The following is a 15,365-nucleotide window of genomic DNA, read 5'->3' as shown; positions in this document are numbered from 1 at the left end:
AGATAAAGTCTACCCCACAGCCACGGACCGTGTGAAAGATAAAGTCTACCCCACATCCACGGACCATGTGAAAGATAATGTCTACCCCACAGGCACGGACCGTGTGAAAGGTAAAGTCTACCCCACAGGCACGGGCCATGTGAAAGATAAAGTCTACCCCACAGCCCCGGGCCGTGTGAAAGATAAAGTCTACCCCACAGCCACGGACCGTGTGAAAGATAAAGTCTACCCCACAGAAACGGACCGTGTGAAAGATAGAGGCTATCCCACAGCCACGGACCGTGTGAAAGATAGAGTCTGTTCCCACATCTAACGAACGTGTGAAAGATAAAGTCTATCCCACAGCCACGGATCATGTGAAAGATGAAGTCTATCCCACAGGCACGGACCGTGTGAAAGATAAAGTCTATCCCACAGGAACGGACCGTGTGAAAGATAAAGTCTATCCCACAGCCACGGACCGTGTGAAAAAGTTTATCCCACAGCCACGGACCATGTGAAAGATAAAGTCTATTCGCACAGCCACGGACCGTGTGAAAGATAAAGTCTACTCCTACAGCCACCTACTGTGTGAAAGATAAAGTCTATCACAAAAACACGGACTGTGTGAAAGATAAAGTCTATCCCACAGCCACGGACCGTGTGAAAAATAAAGTCTACCACACAGCCACGGACCGTGTGAAAAATAAAGTCTATCCCACAGGCACGGACCGTGTGAAAGATAGAGTCTATTCCCACAGCCACGGATCATGTGAAAGATAAAGTCTACCCCACAGGCACGGACCGTGTGAAAGATAAAGTCTACCCCACAACCACGGACTGTATGAAAGATAAAGTCTACCCCACAGCCACGGACCGTGTGAAAGATAAAGTCTATCCCACAGCCACGGACCGTGTGAAAAAGTCTATCCCTCAGCCACAGACCATGTGAAAGATAAAGTCTATCCCACAGGCACGGACCGTGTGAAAGATAAAGTCCACCCCACAGCCGTGGACAGTGTGAATGATACAGTCTGTTCCCACAGCCACGGACCGTGTGAAAGATAAAGTCTACCCCACAGCCACGGACAGTGTGAAAGATAAAGTCTATCCCACAGCCACGGACCGTGTACAAGATGAAGTCTACCCCACAGCCACGGACCGTGTGAAAGATAATGTCTACCCCACAGGCACGGACCGTGTGAAAGATAGAGTCTATTCCCACAGCCATGGATCGTGTGAAAGATAAAGTCTATCCCACAGCCACGGACCGTTTGAAAGATAAAGTCTATCCCACAGGCACGGACCTTGTGAAAGATAAAGTTTTTCCGACAGCCACGGACCGTGTGAAAAATAATGTCTATCCCACAGGCACGGACCGTGTCAAAAAGTCTATCCCACAGCCACGGACCGTGTGAAATATAAAGTCTATCCCACAGGCACGGACCGTGTCAAAAAGTCTATCCCACAGCCACTTACCATGTGAAAGATAAAGTCTATACCAGAGCCACGGACCATGTGAAAGATAAAGTCTACCCCACAGGCACGGACCGTGTGAAAGATAAAGTCTACCCCACAGCCACGGACTGTATGAAAGATAAAGTCTACCCCACAGCCACGGACCGTGTGAAAGATAGAGTCTATCCCACAGCCACGGATCATGTGAAAGATAAAGTCTATCCCACAGGCACGGACCGTGTGAAAGATAAAGTCTATCCCACAGCCACGGACCGTGTGAAAGATAAAGTCTATCCCACACCACGGACCGTGTGAAAGATAAAGTCTATTCCAACAGCCATGAACCGTGTGAAAGATAGAGTCTACCCCACAGGAAACGACCGTGTGAAAGATAGAGTCTATCCCACAGCCACGGACCGTGTGAAAGATAAAGTCTATCCCACAGGCACGGACCGTGTGAAAGATAAAGTCTATCCCACAGCCACGGACCGTGTGAACGATAAAATCTACCCCACATCCACGAACCGTGTGAAAGATAATGTCTACCCCACAGGCACGGACCGTGTGAAAGATAAAGTCTATCCCACAGGCACGGACCGTGTGAAAGATAGAGTCTATTCCCACAGCCACGGACCGTTTGAAAGATAAAGTCTACCCCACATCCACGGACCGTGTGAAAGATAGTGTCTACCCCACAGGCACGGACCTTGTGAAAGATAAAGTCTATCCCACAGCCACGGACCGTTTGAAAGATAAAGTCTGTCCCACAGGCACGGACCTTGTGAAAGATAAAGTCTATCCGACAGCCACGGAACGTGTGAAAGATAAAGTCTATCCCACAGGGACGGACCGTGTGAAAAAGTCTATCACACAGCCACTTACCGTGTGAAAGATAAAGTCTATACCAGAGCCACGGACCATGTGAAAGATAAAGTCTATTCCAAAGGCACGGACCGTGTGAAAGATAATGTCTACCCCAAAGCCATGGACTGTATGAAAGATAAAGTCTACCACACAGCCACGGGCCGTGCGAAAGATAAAGTCTTTCCCACAGCCACGGACCGTGTGAAAGATAGAGTCTATTCCCACAGCCATGGACCGTAGGAAAGATAAAGTCTATCCCACAGCCACGGACCGTGTGAAAGATAGAGTCTATTCCCACAGCCACGGACCATGTGAAAGAAAAAGTCTATCCCACAGCCACGGACCGTGTGAAAGATGGAGTCTTTCCCACAGGCACGGACCGTGTGAAAAATAAAGTCTACCCCACAGCCACGGACCATGTGAAAGATAAAGTCTACTCCACAGCCACGGGCCGTGTGAAAAAGTCTATCCCACAGCCACGGAACATGTGAAAGATAAAGTCTATTCGCACAGCCACGGACCGTGTGAAAGATATAGTCTACCCCACAGCCACCTACCGTGTGAAAGATAAAGTTTACCACAAAGACACGGACCGTGTGAAAGATAAAGTCTTTCCCACAGCCACCTACCGTGTGAAAGATAAAGTCTACCACAAAGACACGGACCGTGTGAAAGATAAAGTCTTTCCCACAGCCACGGAGCTTGTGAAAGATAAAGTCTACTCCACAGCCACGGACCGTGTGAAAGATAAAGTCTACCCCACAGCCACCTACCGTGTGAAAGATAAAGTCTACCACAAAGACACGGACCGTGTGAAAGATAAAGTCTTTCCCACAGCCACGGAGCTTGTGAAAGATAAAGTCTACCCCACAGCCACGGACCGTGTGAAAGATAAAGCCTATTCACACAACCACGGACCGTGTGATAGATAGAGGCTATCCCACAGCCACGGACCATGTGAAAGATAGAGTCTATCCCACAGGCATTGACTGTGTGAAAGATAAAGTCTATTCCCACAGCCACGGACCGTGTGAAAGATAGAGGGTATCCCACAGGCATGGACCGAGGGAAAGATAGAGTCTATCCCACAGCCACGGACCGTGTGAAAGATAAAGTCTATCCCACAGGCACGGACCGTGTGAAAGATAAAGTCTATTCCCACAGCCACGGACCGTGTGAAAGATAAAGTCTATTCCCACAGCCACGGACCGTGTGAAACATAAAGTCTACCCCACAGCCACGGGCCGTGTAAAAGATTAAGTCTACCCCACAGGCACGGGCCGTGTGAAAGATAAAGTCTATGCCACAGGCACGGGCCGTGTGAAAGATAAAGTCTATGCCACAGGCAAGGGCCGTGTGAAAGATAAAGTCTACCCCACAGCCACTGACCTTGTGAAAGATAATGTCTACTCCACAGCCACGGAACGTGTGAAAGATAAAGTCTACCCCACAGCCACCTACCGTGTGAAAGATAAAGTCTACCACAAAGACACGGACCGTGTGAAAGATAAAGTCTTTCCCACAGCCACGGAGCTTGTGAAAGATAAAGTCTACCCCACAGCCACGGACCGTGTGAAAGATAAAGCCTATTCACACAACCACGGACCGTGTGATAGATAGAGGCTATCCCACAGCCACGGACCATGTGAAAGATAGAGTCTATCCCACAGGCATTGACTGTGTGAAAGATAAAGTCTATTCCCACAGCCACGGACCGTGTGAAAGATAGAGGGTATCCCACAGGCATGGACCGAGGGAAAGATAGAGTCTATCCCACAGCCACGGACCGTGTGAAAGATAAAGTCTATCCCACAGGCACGGACCGTGTGAAAGATAAAGTCTATTCCCACAGCCACGGACCGTGTGAAAGATAAAGTCTATTCCCACAGCCACGGACCGTGTGAAACATAAAGTCTACCCCACAGCCACGGGCCGTGTAAAAGATTAAGTCTACCCCACAGGCACGGGCCGTGTGAAAGATAAAGTCTATGCCACAGGCACGGGCCGTGTGAAAGATAAAGTCTATGCCACAGGCAAGGGCCGTGTGAAAGATAAAGTCTACCCCACAGCCACTGACCTTGTGAAAGATAATGTCTACCCCACAGCCAAGGACCGTGTGAAAGATAAAGTCTATCCCACAGGCACGGACAGTGTTAAAGATAGAGTCTATTCCCACAGCCAACCACCGTGTGAAATATAAAGTCTATCCCACAGCCACGGGCCGTGTGAAAGATGAAGTCTACCCCACAGCCACGGACCGTGTGAAAGATAAAGTCTATCCCACAGGCACGGACAGTGTTAAAGATAGAGTCTATTCCCACAGCCAACCACCGTGTGAAAGATAAAGTCTATCCCACAGCCACGGGCCGTGTGAAAGATAAAGTCTATCTCACAGCCACGGACCGTATGAAAAAGTCTATCCCACAGCCACGGACAATGTGAAAGATAAAGTCTATCCCACAGGCACGGACTGTGTGAAAGATAAAGTATATCCCACAGGCACGGACCGTGTGAAAAAGTCTATCCCACAGGCAGGGACCGTGTGAAAGATAAAGTCTACCCCACAGCCAGGGACCGTGTGAAAGATAAAGTCTATCCCACAGGCACGGAACGTGTGAAAGATAAAGTCTATTCCCACAGCCACGGACCGTGTGAAAGATAAAGTGTATTCCCACAGCCACGGACCGTGTGAAAGATAAAGTCTATTCCCACAGCCACGGACCGTGTGAAACATAAAGTCTACCCCACAGCCACGGGCCGTGTGAAAGATTATGTCTACCCCACAGGTACGGGCCGTGTGAAAGATAAAGTCTATGCCACAGGCACGGGCCGTGTGAAAGATAAAGTCTATGCCACAGGCAAAGGCCGTGTGAAAGATAAAGTCTCCCCCACAGCCACTGACCTTGTGAAAGATAATGTCTACCCCACAGCCACGGACCGTGTGAAAGGTAACGTCTACCCCACAGCCACGGACCGTGTGAAAGGTAAAGTCTACCCCACATCCACGGACCGTGTGAAAGATAAAGTCTACCCCACAGCCACGGGCCGTGTGAAAGATAAAGTCTACCCCACAGCCACGGGCCGTGTGAACGATAAAGTCTACCCCACAGCCACGGACCGTGTGAAAGATAAAGTCTACCCCGCAGCCACGGACCGTGTGAAAGATAAAGTCTACCCCGCAGCCACGGACCGTGTGAAAGATTATGTCTACCCCACAGGCACGGGCCGTGTGAAAATAAAGTCTATGACACAGGCACGGGCCGTGTGAAAGATAAAGTCTATGCCACAGGCAAAGGCCGTGTGAAAGATAAAGTCTCCCCCACAGCCACTGACCTTGTGAAAGATAATGTCTACCCCACAGCCACGGACCGTGTGAAAGGTAACGTCTACCCCACAGCCACGGACCGTGTGACAGGTAAAGTCTACCCCACAGCCACGGACCGTGTGAAAGATAGAGTCTATTCCCACAGCCACGGACTGTATGAAAGATAAAGTCTACCACACAGCCACGGGCTGTGCGAAAGATAAAGTCTTTCCCACAGCCACGGACCGTGTGAAAGATAGAGTCTATTCCCACAGCCACGGACCGTGCGAAAAATAAAGTCTTTCCCACAGCCACGGACCGTGTGAAAGATAGAGTCTATTCCCACAGCCATGGACCGTGTGAAAGATAAAGTCTATCCCACAGACACGGACCTTGTGAAAGATAAAGTCTATCCGACAGCCACGGAATCGTGTGAAAGATAAAGTCTATCCCACAGGCACGTACCATGTGAAAAAGTCTATCACACAGCCAATTACCGTGTGAAAGATAAAGTCTATACCAGAGCCACGGACCTGTGAAAGATAAAGTCTACTCCACAGGCACGGACCGTGTGAAAGATAAAGTCTATCCCACAGCCACGGACCGTGTGAAAGATAGAGTCTATTCCCACAGCCTCGGACCATATGAAAGAAAAAGTCTATCCCACAGCCACGGACCGTGTGAAAGATGGAGTCTTTCCCACAGGCACGGACCGTGTGAAAGATAAAGTCTACCCCACAGCCACGCCATGTGAAAGATAAAGTCTACTCCACAGCCACGGGCCATGTGAAAGATAAACTCTACCCCACAGCCACGGGCCGTGTGAAAGATAAAGTCTACCCCACAGCCACGGACCGTGTGAAAGATAAAGTCTACCCCACATCCACGGACCATGTGAAAGATAATGTCTACCCCACAGGCACGAACCGTGTGAAAGGTAAAGTCTACCCCACAGGCACGGGCCATGTGAAAGATAAAGTCTACCCCACAGCCCCGGGCCGTGTGAAAGATAAAGTCTACCCCACAGCCACGGACCGTGTGAAAGATAAAGTCTACCCCACAGAAACGGACCGTGTGAAAGATAGAGGCTATCCCACAGCCACGGACCGTGTGAAAGATAGAGTCTGTTCCAACATCTAACGAACGTGTGAAAGATAAAGTCTATACCACAGCCACGGATCATGTGAAAGATGAAGTCTATCCCACAGGCACGGACCGTGTGAAAGATAAAGTCTATCCCACAGGAACGGACCGTGTGAAAGATAAAGTCTATCCCACAGCCACGGACCGTGTGAAAAAGTTTATCCCACAGCCACGGACCATGTGAAAGATAAAGTCTATTCGCACAGCCACGGACCATGTGAAAGATAAAGTCTACTCCTACAGCCACCTACTGTGTGAAAGATAAAGTCTATCACAAAAACACGGACTGTGTGAAAGATAAAGTCTATCCCACAGCCACGGACCGTGTGAAAAATAAAGTCTACCACACAGCCACGGACCGTGTGAAAAATAAAGTCTATCCCACAGGCACGGACCGTGTGAAAGATAGAGTCTATTCCCACAGCCACGGATCATGTGAAAGATAAAGTCTACCCCACAGGCACGGACCGTGTGAAAGATAAAGTCTACCCCACAGCCACGGACTGTATGAAAGAAAAAGTCTACCCCACAGCCACGGACCGTGTGAAAGATAAAGTCTATCCCACAGCCACGGACCGTGTGAAAAAGTCTATCCCTCAGCCACAGACCATGTGAAAGATAAAGTCTATCCCACAGGCACGGACCGTGTGAAAGATAAAGTCCACCCCACAGCCGTGGACAGTGTGAATGATACAGTCTGTTCCCACAGCCACGGACCGTGTGAAAGATAAAGTCTACCCCACAGCCACGGACCGTGTGAAAGATAAAGTCTATCCCACAGCCACGGACCGTGTGCAAGATGAAGTCTACCCCACAGCCACGGACCGTGTGAAAGATAATGTCTACCCCACAGGCACGGACCGTGTGAAAGATAGAGTCTATTCCCACAGCCATGGATCGTGTGAAAGATAAAGTCTATCCCACAGCCACGGACCGTTTGAAAGATAAAGTCTATCCCACAGGCACGGACCTTGTGAAAGATAAAGTTTTTCCGACAGCCACGGACCGTGTGAAATATAAAGTCTATCCCACAGGCACGGACCGTGTCAAAAAGTCTATCCCACAGCCACGGACCGTTTGAAATATAAAGTCTATCCCACAGGCACGGACCGTGTCAAAAAGTCTATCCCACAGCCACTTACCATGTGAAAGATAAAGTCTATACCAGAGCCACGGACCATGTGAAAGATAAAGTCTACCCCACAGGCACGGACCGTGTGAAAGATAAAGTCTACCCCACAGCCACGGACTGTATGAAAGATAAAGTCTACCCCACAGCCACGGACCGTGTGAAAGATAGAGTCTATCCCACAGCCACGGATCATGTGAAAGATAAAGTCTATCCCACAGGCACGGACCGTGTGAAAGATAAAGTCTATCCCACAGCCACGGACCGTGTGAAAGATAAAGTCTATCCCACACCACGGACCGTGTGAAAGATAAAGTCTATTCCAACAGCCATGAACCGTGTGAAAGATAGAGTCTACCCCACAGGAAACGACCGTGTGAAAGATAGAGTCTATCCCACAGCCACGGACCGTGTGAAAGATAAAGTCTATCCCACAGGCACGGACCGTGTGAAAGATAAAGTCTATCCCACAGCCACGGACCGTGTGAACGATAAAATCTACCCCACATCCACGAACCGTGTGAAAGATAATGTCTACCCCACAGGCACGGACCGTGTGAAAGATAAAGTCTATCCCACAGGCACGGACCGTGTGAAAGATAGAGTCTATTCCCACAGCCACGGACCGTTTGAAAGATAAAGTCTACCCCACATCCACGGACCGTGTGAAAGATAGTGTCTACCCCACAGGCACGGACCTTGTGAAAGATAAAGTCTATCCCACAGCCACGGACCGTTTGAAAGATAAAGTCTGTCCCACAGGCACGGACCTTGTGAAAGATAAAGTCTATCCGACAGCCACGGAACGTGTGAAAGATAAAGTCTATCCCACAGGGACGGACCGTGTGAAAAAGTCTATCACACAGCCACTTACCGTGTGAAAGATAAAGTCTATACCAGAGCCACGGACCATGTGAAAGATAAAGTCTATTCCAAAGGCACAGACCGTGTGAAAGATAATGTCTACCCCAAAGCCATGGACTGTATGAAAGATAAAGTCTACCACACAGCCACGGGCCGTGCGAAAGATAAAGTCTTTCCCACAGCCACGGACCGTGTGAAAGATAGAGTCTATTCCCACAGCCATGGACCGTAGGAAAGATAAAGTCTATCCCACAGCCACGGACCGTGTGAAAGATAGAGTCTATTCCCACAGCCACGGACCATGTGAAAGAAAAAGTCTATCCCACAGCCACAGACCGTGTGAAAGATGGAGTCTTTCCCACAGGCACGGACCGTGTGAAAAATAAAGTCTACCCCACAGCCACGGACCATGTGAAAGATAAAGTCTACTCCACAGCCACGGGCCGTGTGAAAAAGTCTATCCCACAGCCACGGAACATGTGAAAGATAAAGTCTATTCGCACAGCCACGGACCGTGTGAAAGATATAGTCTACCCCACAGCCACCTACCGTGTGAAAGATAAAGTCTACCACAAAGACACGGACCGTGTGAAAGATAAAGTCTTTCCCACAGCCACCTACCGTGTGAAAGATAAAGTCTACCACAAAGACACGGACCGTGTGAAAGATAAAGTCTTTCCCACAGCCACGGAGCTTGTGAAAGATAAAGTCTACTCCACAGCCACGGACCGTGTGAAAGATAAAGTCTACCCCACAGCCACCTACCGTGTGAAAGATAAAGTCTACCACAAAGACACGGACCGTGTGAAAGATAAAGTCTTTCCCACAGCCACGGAGCTTGTGAAAGATAAAGTCTACCCCACAGCCACGGACCGTGTGAAAGATAAAGCCTATTCACACAACCACGGACCGTGTGATAGATAGAGGCTATCCCACAGCCACGGACCATGTGAAAGATAGAGTCTATCCCACAGGCATTGACTGTGTGAAAGATAAAGTCTATTCCCACAGCCACGGACCGTGTGAAAGATAGAGGGTATCCCACAGGCATGGACCGAGGGAAAGATAGAGTCTATCCCACAGCCACGGACCGTGTGAAAGATAAAGTCTATCCCACAGGCACGGACCGTGTGAAAGATAAAGTCTATTCCCACAGCCACGGACCGTGTGAAAGATAAAGTCTATTCCCACAGCCACGGACCGTGTGAAACATAAAGTCTACCCCACAGCCACGGGCCGTGTAAAAGATTAAGTCTACCCCACAGGCACGGGCCGTGTGAAAGATAAAGTCTATGCCACAGGCACGGGCCGTGTGAAAGATAAAGTCTATGCCACAGGCAAGGGCCGTGTGAAAGATAAAGTCTACCCCACAGCCACTGACCTTGTGAAAGATAATGTCTACTCCACAGCCACGGAACGTGTGAAAGATAAAGTCTACCCCACAGCCACCTACCGTGTGAAAGATAAAGTCTACCACAAAGACACGGACCGTGTGAAAGATAAAGTCTTTCCCACAGCCACGGAGCTTGTGAAAGATAAAGTCTACCCCACAGCCACGGACCGTGTGAAAGATAAAGCCTATTCACACAACCACGGACCGTGTGATAGATAGAGGCTATCCCACAGCCACGGACCATGTGAAAGATAGAGTCTATCCCACAGGCATTGACTGTGTGAAAGATAAAGTCTATTCCCACAGCCACGGACCGTGTGAAAGATAGAGGGTATCCCACAGGCATGGACCGAGGGAAAGATAGAGTCTATCCCACAGCCACGGACCGTGTGAAAGATAAAGTCTATCCCACAGGCACGGACCGTGTGAAAGATAAAGTCTATTCCCACAGCCACGGACCGTGTGAAAGATAAAGTCTATTCCCACAGCCACGGACCGTGTGAAACATAAAGTCTACCCCACAGCCACGGGCCGTGTAAAAGATTAAGTCTACCCCACAGGCACGGGCCGTGTGAAAGATAAAGTCTATGCCACAGGCACGGGCCGTGTGAAAGATAAAGTCTATGCCACAGGCAAGGGCCGTGTGAAAGATAAAGTCTACCCCACAGCCACTGACCTTGTGAAAGATAATGTCTACCCCACAGCCAAGGACCGTGTGAAAGATAAAGTCTATCCCACAGGCACGGACAGTGTTAAAGATAGAGTCTATTCCCACAGCCAACCACCGTGTGAAATATAAAGACTATCCCACAGCCACGGGCCGTGTGAAAGATGAAGTCTACCCCACAGCCACGGACCGTGTGAAAGATAAAGTCTATCCCACAGGCACGGACAGTGTTAAAGATAGAGTCTATTCCCACAGCCAACCACCGTGTGAAAGATAAAGTCTATCCCACAGCCACGGGCCGTGTGAAAGATAAAGTCTATCTCACAGCCACGGACCGTATGAAAAAGTCTATCCCACAGCCACGGACAATGTGAAAGATAAAGTCTATCCCACAGGCACGGACTGTGTGAAAGATAAAGTATATCCCACAGGCACGGACCGTGTGAAAAAGTCTATCCCACAGGCAGGGACCGTGTGAAAGATAAAGTCTACCCCACAGCCAGGGACCGTGTGAAAGATAAAGTCTATCCCACAGGCACGGAACGTGTGAAAGATAAAGTCTATTCCCACAGCCACGGACCGTGTGAAAGATAAAGTGTATTCCCACAGCCACGGACCGTGTGAAAGATAAAGTCTATTCCCACAGCCACGGACCGTGTGAAACATAAAGCCTACCCCACAGCCACGGGCCGTGTGAAAGATTATGTCTACCCCACAGGTACGGGCCGTGTGAAAGATAAAGTCTATGCCACAGGCACGGGCCGTGTGAAAGATAAAGTTTATGCCACAGGCAAAGGCCGTGTGAAAGATAAAGTCTCCCCCACAGCCACTGACCTTGTGAAAGATAATGTCTACCCCACAGCCACGGACCGTGTGAAAGGTAACGTCTACCCCACAGCCACGGACCGTGTGAAAGGTAAAGTCTACCCCACATCCACGGACCGTGTGAAAGATAAAGTCTACCCCACAGCCACGGGCCGTGTGAAAGATAAAGTCTACCCCACAGCCACGGGCCGTGTGAACGATAAAGTCTACCCCACAGCCACGGACCGTGTGAACGATAAAGTCTACCCCGCAGCCACGGACCGTGTGAAAGATAAAGTCTACCCCGCAGCCACGGACCGTGTGAAAGATAAAGTCTACCCCGCAGCCACGGACCGTGTGAAAGATAAAGTCTACCCCGCAGCCACAGACCATGTGCAAGAGAGAGTCTATCCCACAACCACGGACAGTGTGAAAGATAGAGTCTATCTTACAGGCACGGACCGTGTGAGAGATAAACTCTTTCCCACAGGCACGGACCGTGTGAAAAATTCTATCCCTCAGGCATGGACCGTGTGAAAGATAAAGTCTATCCCACAGGCACGGACCGTGTGAAAGATAAAGTCTATTCACACAGCCACGGAACGTGTGAAAGATAAAGTCTATTCACACAGCCACGGAACGTGTGAAAGATAAAGTCTATTCACACAGCCACGGACCGTGTGAAACATAAAGTCTATTCACACAGCCACGGAACGTGTGAAAGATAAAGTCTACTACCACAGCCACGGACCATGTGAAAAATAAAGTCTACCCCACAGCCACGGACCGTGTGAAAGATAAAGTCTACCCCACAGCCACGGGCCGTGTGAAAGATAAAGTCTACCCCACAGCCACGGGCCGTGTGAAAGATAAAGTCTACCCCACAGCCACGGACCGTGTGAACGATAAAGTCTACCCCGCAGCCACGGACCGTGTGAAAGATAAAGTCTACCCCGCAGCCACGGACCGTGTGAAAGATAAAGTCTACCCCGCAGCCACGGACCGTGTGAAAGATAAAGTCTACCCCGCAGCCACAGACCATGTGCAAGAGAGAGTCTATCCCACAACCACGGACAGTGTGAAAGATAGAGTCTATCTTACAGGCACGGACCGTGTGAGAGATAAAGTCTTTCCCACAGGCACGGACCGTGTGAAAAATTCTATCCCTCAGGCATGGACCGTGTGAAAGATAAAGTCTATCCCACAGGCACGGACCGTGTGAAAGACAAAGTCTACCGCACAGCCACGGACCGTGTGAAAGATAAAGTCTACCCCACAGCCGCGGACCATGTGAAAGATAAAATCTATCCCACAGCCATATATCGTGTGAAAGATAAAGTCTATCCCACAGCCACGGACCATGTGAAAGATAAACTTTACCCGACAGCCACGGACCGTGTGAAAGTTGAAGTCTTCTCCACAGCCACGGACCGTGTGAAAGATACAGCTTACCCCACAGCCACGGGTGTTGGGAAAGATAAAGTCTACCGCACAGACACGGACCATGTGAAAGATAAAGTCTATCCCACAGCCACAGACCATGTGAAAGATAAAATCTACCCCACAGCCACGGACCATGTGAAAGATAAAGTCTATCCCACAGGCACGGACCGTGTGAAAGAAAAACTCTATCCCACAACCACGGACCGGGTGAAAGATAAAGTCTATCCCACATGCACGGACCGTGTGAAAGATAAAGTCTATCCCACAGCCACAGACTTTGTGAAAAAGTCTATCTGACAGGCACGGACCGTGTGAAATATAAAGTCTATCCCACAGGCACGGACCGTATGAAAGATAAATTCTACCCCAGAGCCACGGACCATGTGAAAGATAAATTCTATTCCCAGAGCCACGGACCTTGTGAAACATAAAGTCTATTCCCAGAGCCACGGACCGTGTGAAAGATAAAGACTATTCCCACAGCCACGGACCATGTGAAAGATAAAGTCTAACCCACAGCCACAGACCGTGTGAAAAAGTCAAACCCACAGCCACGGACCATGTGAAAGATAAAGTCTATCCCACAGGCACGGACCGTGTGAAAGATAAACTCTATCCCACAACCACGGACCGTGTGAAAGATAAAGCCTACCCCACATGCACGGACCGTGTGAAAGATAAAGTCTATTCCCAGAGCCACGGACCGTGTGAAACATAAAGTCTATTCACACAGCCACGGAACGTGTGAAAGATAAAGTCTACTACCACAGCCACGGACCATGTGAAAAATAAAGTCTACCCCACAGCCACGGACCGTGTGAAAGATAAAGTCTACCCCACAGCCACGGGCCGTGTGAAAGATAAAGTCTACCCCACAGCCACGGGCCGTGTGAAAGATAAAGTCTACCCCACAGCCACGGACCGTGTGAACGATAAAGTCTACCCCGCAGCCACGGACCGTGTGAAAGATAAAGTCTACCCCGCAGCCACGGACCGTGTGAAAGATAAAGTCTACCCCGCAGCCACGGACCGTGTGAAAGATAAAGTCTACCCCGCAGCCACAGACCATGTGCAAGAGAGTGTCTATCCCACAACCACGGACAGTGTGAAAGATAGAGTCTATCTTACAGGCACGGACCGTGTGAGAGATAAAGTCTTTCCCACAGGCACGGACCGTGTGAAAAATTCTATCCCTCAGGCATGGACCGTGTGAAAGATAAAGTCTATCCCACAGGCACGGACCGTGTGAAAGACAAAGTCTACCGCACAGCCACGGACCGTGTGAAAGATAAAGTCTATCCCACAGGCACAGACAGTGTTAAAGATAGAGTCTGTTCCCACAGCCACGGACCATGTGAAAGATAAAATCTATCCCATAGCCATATACCGTGTGAAAGATAAAGTCTACCCCACAGCCACGGACCATGTGAAAGATAAAGTCTACCCGACAGACATGGACCTTGTGAAAGATAGAGTCTAATCCCACAGCCACGGACCATGTGAAAGATAGAGTCTATTCCACAGCCACGGACCGGGTGAATGATAGAGTCTATCCCACAGGCACGGACCATGTGAAAGATAAAGTCTATCCCACAGGCACGAACCGTGTGAAAGATAAAGTCTACCCCATAGGCACGGAACGTGTGAAAGATAAAGTCTAATCCACAGCCACTGGCCGTGTGAAAGATAAAGTCTACCCCGCAGTCACGGGCCGTGTGAAAGACAAAGTCTATCCCATAGGCACGGACCGTGTGAAAGATAAAGTCTTTCCCACAGGAACGGGCCATATGAAAGATAAAGTCTACCCCACAGCCACGGGCCGTGTGAAAGATAAACTCTATCCCACAGGCATGGGCCGTGTGAAAGATAAAGTCTACCCCACTGCCACGGGCCATTTGAAAGGTAAAGTCTACCCCCCAGCCACGGACCGTGTGAAAGATAAAGTCTCTCCCACAGCCACGGACCGTGTGAAAGATAAAATCTATCCCACAGCCACATACCGTGTGAAAGATAAAGTCTACCACACAGCCACGGACCATGTGAAAGATAATGTCTACCCCACAGCCATGGACCGTGTGAAAGATAGAGTCGAATCCCACAGCCACGGACCGTGTGAAAGATAAAGTCTATCCCACAGGCACGGACAGTGTGAAAGATAGAGTCTGTTCCCACAGCCACGGAACGTGTGAAAGATAAAGTCTACCCCACAGCCGCGGACCATGTGAAAGATAAAATCTATCCCACAGCCATATATCGTGTGAAAGATAAAGTCTACCCCACAGCCACGGACCATGTGAAAGATAAACTCTACCCGACA

This window comes from Cervus elaphus, chromosome 6, assembly GCF_910594005.1.
Source record: "Cervus elaphus chromosome 6, mCerEla1.1, whole genome shotgun sequence".
Classification (NCBI taxonomy): Eukaryota; Metazoa; Chordata; class Mammalia; order Artiodactyla; family Cervidae; genus Cervus; species Cervus elaphus.
Note: the sequence above shows the minus strand (reverse complement) of the source record.